General features: G+C 46.3%; 1 pseudogene; it reads left to right on the top strand.

Moving 5' to 3' along the window:
• Nucleotides 1-4,047: 4,047 nt before the first annotated feature.
• Nucleotides 4,048-10,619, top strand: LOC139834037 (uncharacterized; annotated as a pseudogene).
• Nucleotides 10,620-11,363: the final 744 nt, after the last annotated feature.

Here is an 11,363-nt window from a genome sequence, read left to right as displayed (position 1 = left end):
AGCTAGGTAGCACACTGGAATTGTTGCAATGGAAGGCAGAGAACGGTGTGACTGACTCAGGGTTTGAAAAGTTGCTGAAAATTATTAAGAAGCAGCTTCCAAGGGGTAACGAATTGCCCGCCAGTACGTACGAAGCGAAGAAGGTTATCTGCCCTCTAGGATTAGACGTGCAGAAGATACATGCATGCATTAATGACTGCATCCTCTACCGCGGTGAGTACGAGAATTTAGATGCATGCCCGGTGTGCACTGCATTGCGGTATAAGATCAGACGAGATGACCCAGGTGATGTTGAGGGCGAGCGCCCCAGGAAGAGGGTTCCTGCTAAGGTTATGTGGTATGCTCCTATAATACCATGGCTAAAACGTTTGTTCAGAAATAAAGATCACGCCAGGTTGTTGCGATGGCCCAAAGAAGACCGTAAGAAAGACGCGATGTTGAGACACCCTGCTGATGGGTCGCAGTGGAGAAAAATCGATAGAAAGTTCCTGTACTTTGCAGAGGACGCAAGGAATTTAAGGTTTGGTCTAAGTACAGATGGCATGAATCCTTTTGGAGAGCAAAGCTGCAGTCATAGCACCTGGCCTATGACTCTATGTATCTATAACCTTCCTCCTTGGTTGTGCATGAAGCGGAAGTTCATTATGATGCCATTTCTCATCAAAGGCCCGAAGCAACCCGGCAACGACATCGGACGTAACTTTTTCCCACGATCATTTTGACATATTATACTTTTTTTTTCGACGTCGTATGCAAAAGTTAATGCGGTTTTACCATTTTTCAAACTTTTTTTGCAAAAAAAGTGAAATTCAAATTTGTTAATTTTCCCTAATAGTAGGTTGCATAACATACAAGAATCTGAAAACATTTTTTTTTTTGAATTTTCTATCATTTTATTTTCTATTTTACAGTGCTAAAAAAGGCGATCCACGGGGGGGGGGGGTGTGGAGGTGCGTGGGGAGGCAAAAACCAGAAAAACCCTTTAATCCCGGTGGGGTACACCAACCGGGACTAAAGGACCATTTAGTCCCGGTTGGTGTCCCCAACCGGGATTAAAGAGGCCTGCCCTGGCCGCAGCCCACCGTAGCCCTTTAGTCCCGGTTGTCCGAGCATTAATCTCGGTTCACCAGCAGAACCGGGACTAAAGACCCCTTTAGTCCCGGGTCAAAGTGTTTGGGGACTAATGGGTTTAGATGGAAGGCCTTTTTTCTACTAGTGTATGTATCAATTGATCGGTGGGTGTTGAATTGAAACTTGACGGCAGGGCATCACGTACTGACCGGCCGATCCTGTACTTGGAGTCTTGGACGACTCTTGGAGTCGTCAGGCTCCAACTTCACCATCAGCAGATCGTCGTGAGAGCCTGGCGGCGAGCCAGCCTAGTGTGATCTCGTTTGCCAAGGTGAACCTATTCCATGAATTTAGGAACTTGAATCACCAGCTCCATGGCACCATGCTCTGGAAGTACAAATTCTGCAAGGGCGTGTACTGTCTATGTCGGCCAGGAGCCCAGCACACGCCCCGTTCCAGAGTTCGACCTTCAGAGCCACGCACAGGGACTGACCACGCGGAAGCGCCGCTGCCCAGCGATCGCCACACCGGCGCACTAGTAGAAAACAGGGCTTTCATCCAAAGCCCCTGGGAGATTTAGTCCCGGTTTTAAAACGAACCGGGACCAATGCCCCTCGACCGGCGCGGGGCGACGCCACCCTCTAGTCCCGGTTCGTTTGGGTCCTTTGGTCTCGGTTTGTCTACCAACCGGGACTAAATGCCCATCTCAATATATATACCCCTGCCCTGCCCAAGTGTGAGCCACACTTAGCATTTTCCACTTCTTAGCACAAGAGAGGTGTATGTTGCTTTGCTCTCTTCTTATGCACAATAGGTGTTCGATAAAATGCCTAAGGCTTTTGCCACTTGAGTTCACACAAAACAAGCCACACTTAAAACTTGCTCCTGTATTTTTTCCTTCTCCATCGAGGTTAACAACTTTATCCTTTCATCTGTCATTGATAAAATGCATGTGTATATATATACATCGCTTCACTAATCATGATGTTCTGTAATGGTTTTTGATAAGCTTAATTATATCATGCAGATGAATCGGCAATGGATGTACATTGACCGACGCCTTCACGAGTTCACTTCGGGCCTGAAATTTTTAATCGATGTGGCCGAGGAAAACAAATGGGGTGGTTTCATATATTGTCCATGTGTTAACTGTCAGAATATCATAAATTACTCTTCCTCGAATACCATTCACACCCACCTGCTGCGGTCCGGTTTCATGCCCCACTACAATTGTTGGACCAAGCACGGAGAAAGATTGGTTATGATGGAAGACAATGAAGAAGAAGAGGATGATGACAACTATCCCATATTCGCTGAATACGGTGAGACTGCAAAGGGGGATTGTTTTCCATCATAAGGCAATGAAGACAATGAAGCAGAAGATGAAGAGGCATCATATGAGCCTGCTGATGATCTTGGTCGGGCCATTGCTGATGCAAGGAGAGACTGTGAAACTGAAAAGGAAAGGTTGAACTTCGACCAGATGTTAGAGGATCACAACAAATTGTTGTACCCAACTTGCGAGGATGGCCAGAAAAAGCTAGGTAGCACACTGGAATTGTTGCAATGGAAGGCAGAGAATGGTGTGACTGACTCTGGGTTTGAAAAGTTGCTGAAAATTATTAAGAAGCAGCTTCCAAGGGGTAACGAATTGCCCGCCAGTACGTACGAAGCGAAGAAGGTTATCTGCCCTCTAGGATTAGACGTGCAGAAGATACATGCATGCATTAATGACTGCATCCTCTACAGCGGTGAGTACGAGAATTTAGATGCATGCCCGGTGTGCACTGCATTGCGGTATAAGATCAGACGAGATGACCCAGGTGATGTTGAAGGCGAGCGTCCCAGGAAGAGGGTTCCTGCTAAGGTTATGTGGTATGCTCCTATAATACCATGGCTGAAACGTTTGTTCAGAAATAAAGATCACGCCAGGTTGTTGCGATGGCCCAAAGAAGACCGTAAGAAAGACGCGATGTTGAGACACCCTGCTGATGGGTCGCAGTGGAGAAAAATCGATAGAAAGTTCCTGTACTTTGCAGAGGACGCAAGGAATTTAAGGTTTGGTCTAAGTACAGATGGCATGAATCCTTTTGGAGAGCAAAGCTGCAGTCATAGCACCTGGCCTACGACTCTATGTATCTATAACCTTCCTCCTTGGTTGTGCATGAAGCGGAAGTTCATTATGATGCCATTTCTCATCCAAGGCCCGAAGCAACCCGGCAACGACATCGGATGTAACTTTTTCCCACGATCATTTTGACATATTATACGTTTTTTTTCGACGTCGTATGCAAAAGTTAATGCGGTTTTACCATTTTTCAAACTTTTTTTGCAAAAAAAGTGAAAATTCAAATTTGTTAATTTTCCCTAATAGTAGGTTGCATAACATACAAGAATCTGAAAATATTTTTTTCTGAATTTTCTATCATTTTATTTTCTATTTTACAGTGCTAAAAAAGGCGATCCACAGGGGGGGTGGAGGTGTGTGGGGAGCCAAAAACCAGAAAAACCCTTTAATCCCGGTTGGGGACACCAACCGGGACTAAAGGACCCTTTAGTCCCGGTTGGTGTCCCCAAACGGGATTAAAGAGGCCAGCCCTGGCCGCAGCCCACCGTAGCCCTTTAGTCCCGGTTGTCCGAGCATTAATCTCGGTTCACCAGCAGAACCGGGACTAAAGACCCCTTTAGTCCCGGGTCAAAGTGTTTGGGGACTAATGGGTTTAGATGGAAGGCCTTTTTTCTACTAGTGTATGTATCAATTGATCGGTGGGTGTTGAATTGAAACTTGACGGCAGGGCATCACGTACTGACCGGCCGATCCTGTACTTGGAGTCTTGGACGACTCTTGGAGTCGTCAGGCTCCAACTTCACCATCAGCAGATCGTCGTGAGAGCCTGGCGGCGAGCCAGCCTAGTGTGATCTCGTTTGCCAAGGTGAACCTATTCCATGAATTTAGGAACTTGAATCACCAGCTCCATGGCTCCATGCTCTGGAAGTACAAATTCTGCCAGGGCGTGTACTGTCTATGTCGGCCAGGAGCTCAGCACACGCCCCGTTCCAGAGTTCGACCTTCAGAGCCACTCACAGGGACTGACCACGCGGAAGCACCGCTGCCAAGCAATCGCCACACCGGCGCACTAGTAGAAAACAGGGCTTTCATCCAAAGCCCCTGGGAGATTTAGTCCCGGTTTTAAAACGAACCGGGACCAATGCCCCTCGACCGGCGCGGGGCGACGCCACCCTCTAGTCCCGGTTCGTTTGGGGCCTTTGGTCTCGGTTTGTGTACCAACCGGGACTAAATGCCCATCTCTATATATATACCCCTGCCCTGCCCAAGTGTGAGCCACACTTAGCATTTTCCACTTCTTAGCACAAGAGAGGTGTATGTTGCGTTGCTCTCTTCTTATGCACAAGAGGTGTTCGATAAAATGCCTAAGGCTTTTGCCACTTGAGTTCACACAAAACAAGCCACACTTAAAACTTGCTCCTGTCTTTTTTCCTTGTCCATCGAGGTTAACAACTTTATCCTTTCATCTGTCATTGATAAAATGCATGTGTATATATATACATCGCTTCACTAATCATGATGTTCTGTAATGGTTTTTGATAAGCTTAATTATATCATGCAGATGAATCGGCAATGGATGTACATTGACCGACGCCTTCACGAGTTCACTTTGGGCCTGAAATGTTTTATCGATGTGGCTGAGGAAAACAAACGGGGTGGTTTCATATATTGTCCATGTGTTAACTGTGAGAATATCATAAATTACTCTTCCTCGAATACCATTCACACCCACCTGCTGCGGTCCGGTTTCATGCCCCACTACAATTGTTGGACCAAGCACGGAGAAAGAGGGGTTATGATGGAAGACAATGAAGAAGAAGAGGATGATGACAACTATCCCATGTTCGCTGAATACGGTGATACTGCAAAGGGGGATTGTTTTCCATCAGAAGGCAATGAAGACAATGAAGCAGAAGATGAAGAGGCATCATATGAGCCTGCTGATGATCTTGGTCGGGCCATTGCTGATGCAAGGAGAGACTGTGAAACTGAAAAGGAAAGGCTGAACTTCGACCAGATGTTAGAGGATCACAACAAATTGTTGTACCCAACTTGCGAGGATGGCCAGAAAAAGCTAGGTAGCACACTGGAATTGTTGCAATGGAAGGCAGAGAACGGTGTGACTGACTCGGGGTTTGAAAAGTTGCTGAAAATTATTAAGAAGCAGCTTCCAAGGGGTAACGAATTGCCCGCCAGTACGTACGAAGCGAAGAAGGTTATCTGCCCTCTAGGATTAGACGTGCAGAAGATACATGCATGCATTAATGACTGCATCCTCTACAGCGGTGAGTACGAGAATTTAGATGCATGCCCGGTGTGCACTGCATTGCGGTATAAGATCAGACGAGATGACCCAGGTGATGTTGAAGGCGAGCGTCCCAGGAAGAGGGTTCCTGCTAAGGTTATGTGGTATGCTCCTATAATACCATGGCTGAAACGTTTGTTCAGAAATAAAGATCACGCCAGGTTGTTGCGATGGCCCAAAGAAGACCGTAAGAAAGACGCGATGTTGAGACACCCTGCTGATGGGTCGCAGTGGAGAAAAATCGATAGAAAGTTCCTGTACTTTGCAGAGGATGCAAGGAATTTAAGGTTTGGTCTAAGTACAGATGGCATGAATCCTTTTGGAGAGCAAAGCTGCAGTCATAGCACCTGGCCTACGACTCTATGTATCTATAACCTTCCTCCTTGGTTGTGCATGAAGCGGAAGTTCATTATGATGCCATTTCTCATCCAAGGCCCGAAGCAACCCGGCAACGACATCGGATGTAACTTTTTCCCACGATCATTTTGACATATTATACGTTTTTTTTTACGTCGTATGCAAAAGTTAATGCGGTTTTACCATTTTTCAAACTTTTTTTGCAAAAAAAGTGAAAATTCAAATTTGTTAATTTTCCCTAATAGTAGGTTGCATAAAATACAAGAATCTGAAAATATTTTTTTCTGAATTTTCTATCATTTTATTTTCTATTTTACAGTGCTAAAAAAGGCGATCCACAGGGGGGGGTGGAGGTGTGTGGGGAGCCAAAAACCAGAAAAACCCTTTAATCCCGGTTGGGGACACCAACCGGGACTAAAGGACCCTTTAGTCCCGGTTGGTGTCCCCAAACGGGATTAAAGAGGCCAGCCCTGGCCGCAGCCCACCGTAGCCCTTTAGTCCCGGTTGTCCGAGCATTAATCTCGGTTCACCAGCAGAACCGGGACTAAAGACCCCTTTAGTCCCGGGTCAAAGTGTTTGGGGACTAATGGGTTTAGATGGAAGGCCTTTTTTCTACTAGTGTATGTATCAATTGATCGGTGGGTGTTGAATTGAAACTTGACGGCAGGGCATCACGTACTGACCGGCCGATCCTGTACTTGGAGTCTTGGACGACTCTTGGAGTCGTCAGGCTCCAACTTCACCATCAGCAGATCGTCGTGAGAGCCTGGCGGCGAGCCAGCCTAGTGTGATCTCGTTTGCCAAGGTGAACCTATTCCATGAATTTAGGAACTTGAATCACCAGCTCCATGGCTCCATGCTCTGGAAGTACAAATTCTGCCAGGGCGTGTACTGTCTATGTCGGCCAGGAGCCCAGCACACGCCCCGTTCCAGAGTTCGACCTTCAGAGCCACTCACAGGGACTGACCACGCGGAAGCACCGCTGCCAAGCAATCGCCACACCGGCGCACTAGTAGAAAACAGGGCTTTCATCCAAAGCCCCTGGGAGATTTAGTCCCGGTTTTAAAACGAACCGGGACCAATGCCCCTCGACCGGCGCGGGGCGACGCCACCCTCTAGTCCCGGTTCGTTTGGGGCCTTTGGTCTCGGTTTGTCTACCAACCGGGACTAAATGCCCATCTCTATATATATACCCCTGCCCTGCCCAAGTGTGAGCCACACTTAGCATTTTCCACTTCTTAGCACAAGAGAGGTGTATGTTGCGTTGCTCTCTTCTTATGCACAAGAGGTGTTCGATAAAATGCCTAAGGCTTTTGCCACTTGAGTTCACACAAAACAAGCCACACTTAAAACTTGCTCCTGTCTTTTTTCCTTCTCCATCGAGGTTAACAACTTTATCCTTTCATCTGTCATTGATAAAATGCATGTGTATATATATACATCGCTTCACTAATCATGATGTTCTGTAATGGTTTTTGATAACCTTAATTATATCATGCAGATGAATCGGCAATGGATGTACATTGACCGACGCCTTGACGAGTTCACTTCGGACCTGAAATTTTTTATCGATGTGGCTGAGGAAAACAAACGGGGTGGTTTCATATATTGTCCATGTGTTAACTGTCAGAATATCATAAATTACTCTTCCTCGAATACCATTCACACCCACCTGTTGCGGTCCGGTTTCATGCCCCACTACAATTGTTGGACCAAGCACGGAGAAAGAGGGGTTATGATGGAAGACAATGAAGAAGAAGAGGATGATGACAACTATCCCATGTTCGCTGAATACGGTGATACTGCAAAGGGGGATTGTTTTCCATCAGAAGGCAATGAAGACAATGAAGCAGAAGATGAAGAGGCATCATATGAGCCTACTGATGATCTTGGTCGGGCCATTGCTGATGCAAGGAGAGACTGTGAAACTGAAAAGGAAAGGTTGAACTTCGACCAGATGTTAGAGGATCACAACAAATTGTTGTACCCAACTAGCGAGGATGGCCAGAAAAAGCTAGGTAGCACACTGGAATTGTTGCAATGGAAGGCAGAGAACGGTGTGACTGACTCGGGGTTTGAAAAGTTTCTGAAAATTATTAAGAAGCAGCTTCCAAGGGGTAACGAATTGCCCGCCAGTACGTACGAAGCGAAGAAGGTTATCTGCCCTCTAGAATTAGACGTGCAGAAGATACATGCATGCATTAATGACTGCATCCTCTACCGCGGTGAGTACGAGAATTTAGATGCATGCCCGGTGTGCACTGCATTGCGGTATAAGATCAGACGAGATGACCCGGGTGATGTTGAGGGCGAGCACCCTAGGAAGAAGGTTCCTGCTAAGGTTATGTGGTATGCTCCTATAATACCATGGCTGAAACGTTTGTTCAGAAATAAACATCACGCCAGGTTGTTGCGATGGCCCAAAGAAGACCGTAAGAAAGACGCGATGTTGAGACACCCTGCTGATGGGTCGCAGTGGAGAAAAATCGATAGAAAGTTCCTGCACTTTGCAGAGGACGCAAGGAATTTAAGGTTTGGTCTAAGTACAGATGGCATGAATCCTTTTGGAGAGCAAAGCTGCAGTCATAGCACCTGGCCTATGACTCTATGTATCTATACCCTTCCTCCTTGGTTGTGCATGAAGCGAAAGTTCATTATGATGCCATTTCTCATCCAAGGCCTGAAGCAACCCGGCAACGACATTGATGTGTACCTGAAGCCATTAGTTGAAGAACTTCTACAGCTGTGGGCCATAACAGGTGTACGTGTTGGGACGAGCACAAACTGGAGGAATTTGACCTACGAGCGCTGCTTTTCGTAACCATCAATGATTGGCCTGCTCTTGGTAACATTTCAGGACAGTCAAAAAAGGGATACAATGCATGTACGCACTGTTTAGATGAGACTGACAATGTATATTTGGATAAATCTAAGAAGGTCGTGTACCTGGGGCATCGTCAATTTTTTACGCGTACTCTTCCCGTAAGAAAGAAAGGCAAGCATTTCAATGGTGAGGCAGATCACCGGAAGAAGCCTGCCCACCGGCATGATGCTGATATATTTGCTATGGTCAAGGATCTAGAAGTAATCTATGGAAAGGGTCCTGACGGACAGTCTGTTCCGAATGACGCTGCCGGACACGCGGCCATGTGGAAGAAGAAATCTATATTTTGGGAGCTACCCTATTGGGAAGTCCTAGAGGTCCGCTCTTCAATCGACGTGATGCACGTGACGAAGAATCTTTGCGTGAACCTTCTAGGCTTCCTGGGCGTGTACGGGAAGACAAAAGATCCACCAGAAACACGGGAGGACCAGCAACGTATGAAAGACCCAAGCAAACTGCATGATACAGATAAAGGACATCATTACTCCAGCTACGCTCTTACAAAAGTAGAGAAGGAAATCTTTTTTGAATGCCTCGGCAGTATCAAGGTCCCGTCTGGCTTCTCCTCCAATATAAAGGGAATAACAAATATGACAGAGAAAAAATTCCAGAACCTAAAGTTTCATGACTGCCACGTGATAATGACGCAATTGCTTCCGATTGCATTGAGGGGTCTTCTACCGGAAAATGTTCGAGTGCCCACTGTGAAGCTATGTGCATTCCTCAATGCAATTTCTCAGAAGGTAATCAATCCAGAAAGTCTACAGAGGTTGCAGAGTGATGTGGTCCAATGTCTTGTTAGTTTTGAGCTGGTGTTCCCACCATCCTTCTTCAATATTATGACGCATCTCCTCGTTCACCTGGTCGATGAGATTTCCATTCTCGGTCCTGTGTTTCTACACAATATGTTTCCCTTTGAGAGGTTCATGGGAGTCTTAAAGAAATATGTTCATAACCGTGCTAGGCCAGAAGGAAGCATCTCCAAGAGCTATGGAACAGAGGAGGTCATTGAGTTCTATGTTGACTTTATTCCTGACCTTAAGCCGATTGGTGTTCCTAAATCGCGGTACGAGGGGAGACTGAGTGGAAAAGGCACGCTAGGAAAGAAAGCAATGATAAGTAGGGACAGGCATTCTTTCACTCAAGCACACTACACAGTTCTACAAAGTTCCATCTTGGTGGCTCCGTATATCAATGTACACAAGAATTTTGTACACTCCCAGAACCCAGGGCAGTCAGACGACTGGATTATACGTGAACACATGGAGACTTTCAGTGGTTGGTTGAAAAAACATCTCATGAATGACACTACTGTTGGAGATTAGCTGTACTTGTTGGCCCAGACACCATCTTCGACTGTATTGACTTTCCAAGGGTACGAGATAAATTGGAATACATTTTACACGATCGCCCAGGATAAAAAGAGCACCAACCAAAATAGTGGTGTCCGCTTTGATGCAACAAACAACAAAGGCCAAAAGGACACATATTATGGTTACATAGAGGAGATATGGGAACTTGACTATGGACATTCTTTTAAGGTCCCTTTGTTTAGGTGCAAATGGGTCAAGATAACAGGAGGCGGGGTTCAGGTAGACAAGTTGTATGGAATGACAACAGTGGATCTCAACAATCTTGGGTATAGAGACAAACCATTCGTCCTATCCAAGGATGTGGCCCAGGTTTTCTATGTGAAGGACATGTCTACCAAACCGAGAAAAAGAAAAAATAAGCAAACGAATACATCATACGATGAGCCAAAGCGGCACATAGTTCTTTCAGGAAAAAGAAACATCGTGGGAGTGGAGAACAAGACAGACATGTCAGAAGATTATAATAAGTTTGATGAAATTCCGCCCTTCACAGTGAACATTGACCCAAGCATCAAGTTAAATGATGAAGATGCTCCATGGTTACGGCCGAAGCAATCATAACAAGGGCATACACGAAGAAGGTTCATGGCACACATGTGTATCTCAATATGGCAATCAATTTCCCATTTATTTTTGTCTAATAATGTAACTGTATGTAAGATATTAACAGTGGAGATGGTTGGCTTGTTTTTACTAGTTAGATAGAGGTTGTGACGTACCATAGGGAGATTCCCCAACACTGTTAGAGGAGATGGAGGCTTTCACGGGCTTGCAGAAAAAAATTCCGAGGCGGAACTTCCGAAGATGTCCTAGGGCGTGTGCACCAATGACATCTTTGAGAAGCTCCGCCACGGGAGATTTCCCAACCCTTTCCCCAACACTGTTAGAGGAGATGGAGGCTTTCACGGGCTTGCAGGAAATAATTTCCGAGGCGGAACTTCCGAAGATGTCCTAGGGCGTGTGCACCAACGACATCTTCGAGAAGCTCCGCCACGGGAGATTTTCCAACCCTTTCCCCAACACTGTTAGAGGAGATGGAGGCTTTCACGGGCTTGCAGGAAAAAAATTCCGAGGTGGAACTTCCGAAGATGTCCTAGGGCATGTGCACCAACGACATCTTCGAGAAGCTCCGCCACGGGAGATTTCCCAACCCTTTCCCCAACACTGTTAGAGGAGATGGAGGCTTTCACGGGCTTGTAGGCAAAAAAAATCGAGGCGGAGCTTCCGAAGATGTCCTAGGGCGTGTGCACCAATGACATCTTCGAGAAGCTCCGCCACGGGAGATTTCCCAACACTTTCCCCAAC

This window comes from Lolium perenne, chromosome 7 (genome assembly GCF_019359855.2).
Source record: "Lolium perenne isolate Kyuss_39 chromosome 7, Kyuss_2.0, whole genome shotgun sequence".
In the NCBI taxonomy this organism is placed as follows: Eukaryota; Viridiplantae; Streptophyta; class Magnoliopsida; order Poales; family Poaceae; genus Lolium; species Lolium perenne.
The sequence above is the reverse complement of the archived record's forward strand: the minus strand, read 5'-3'. Positions and strand labels throughout refer to the sequence as shown.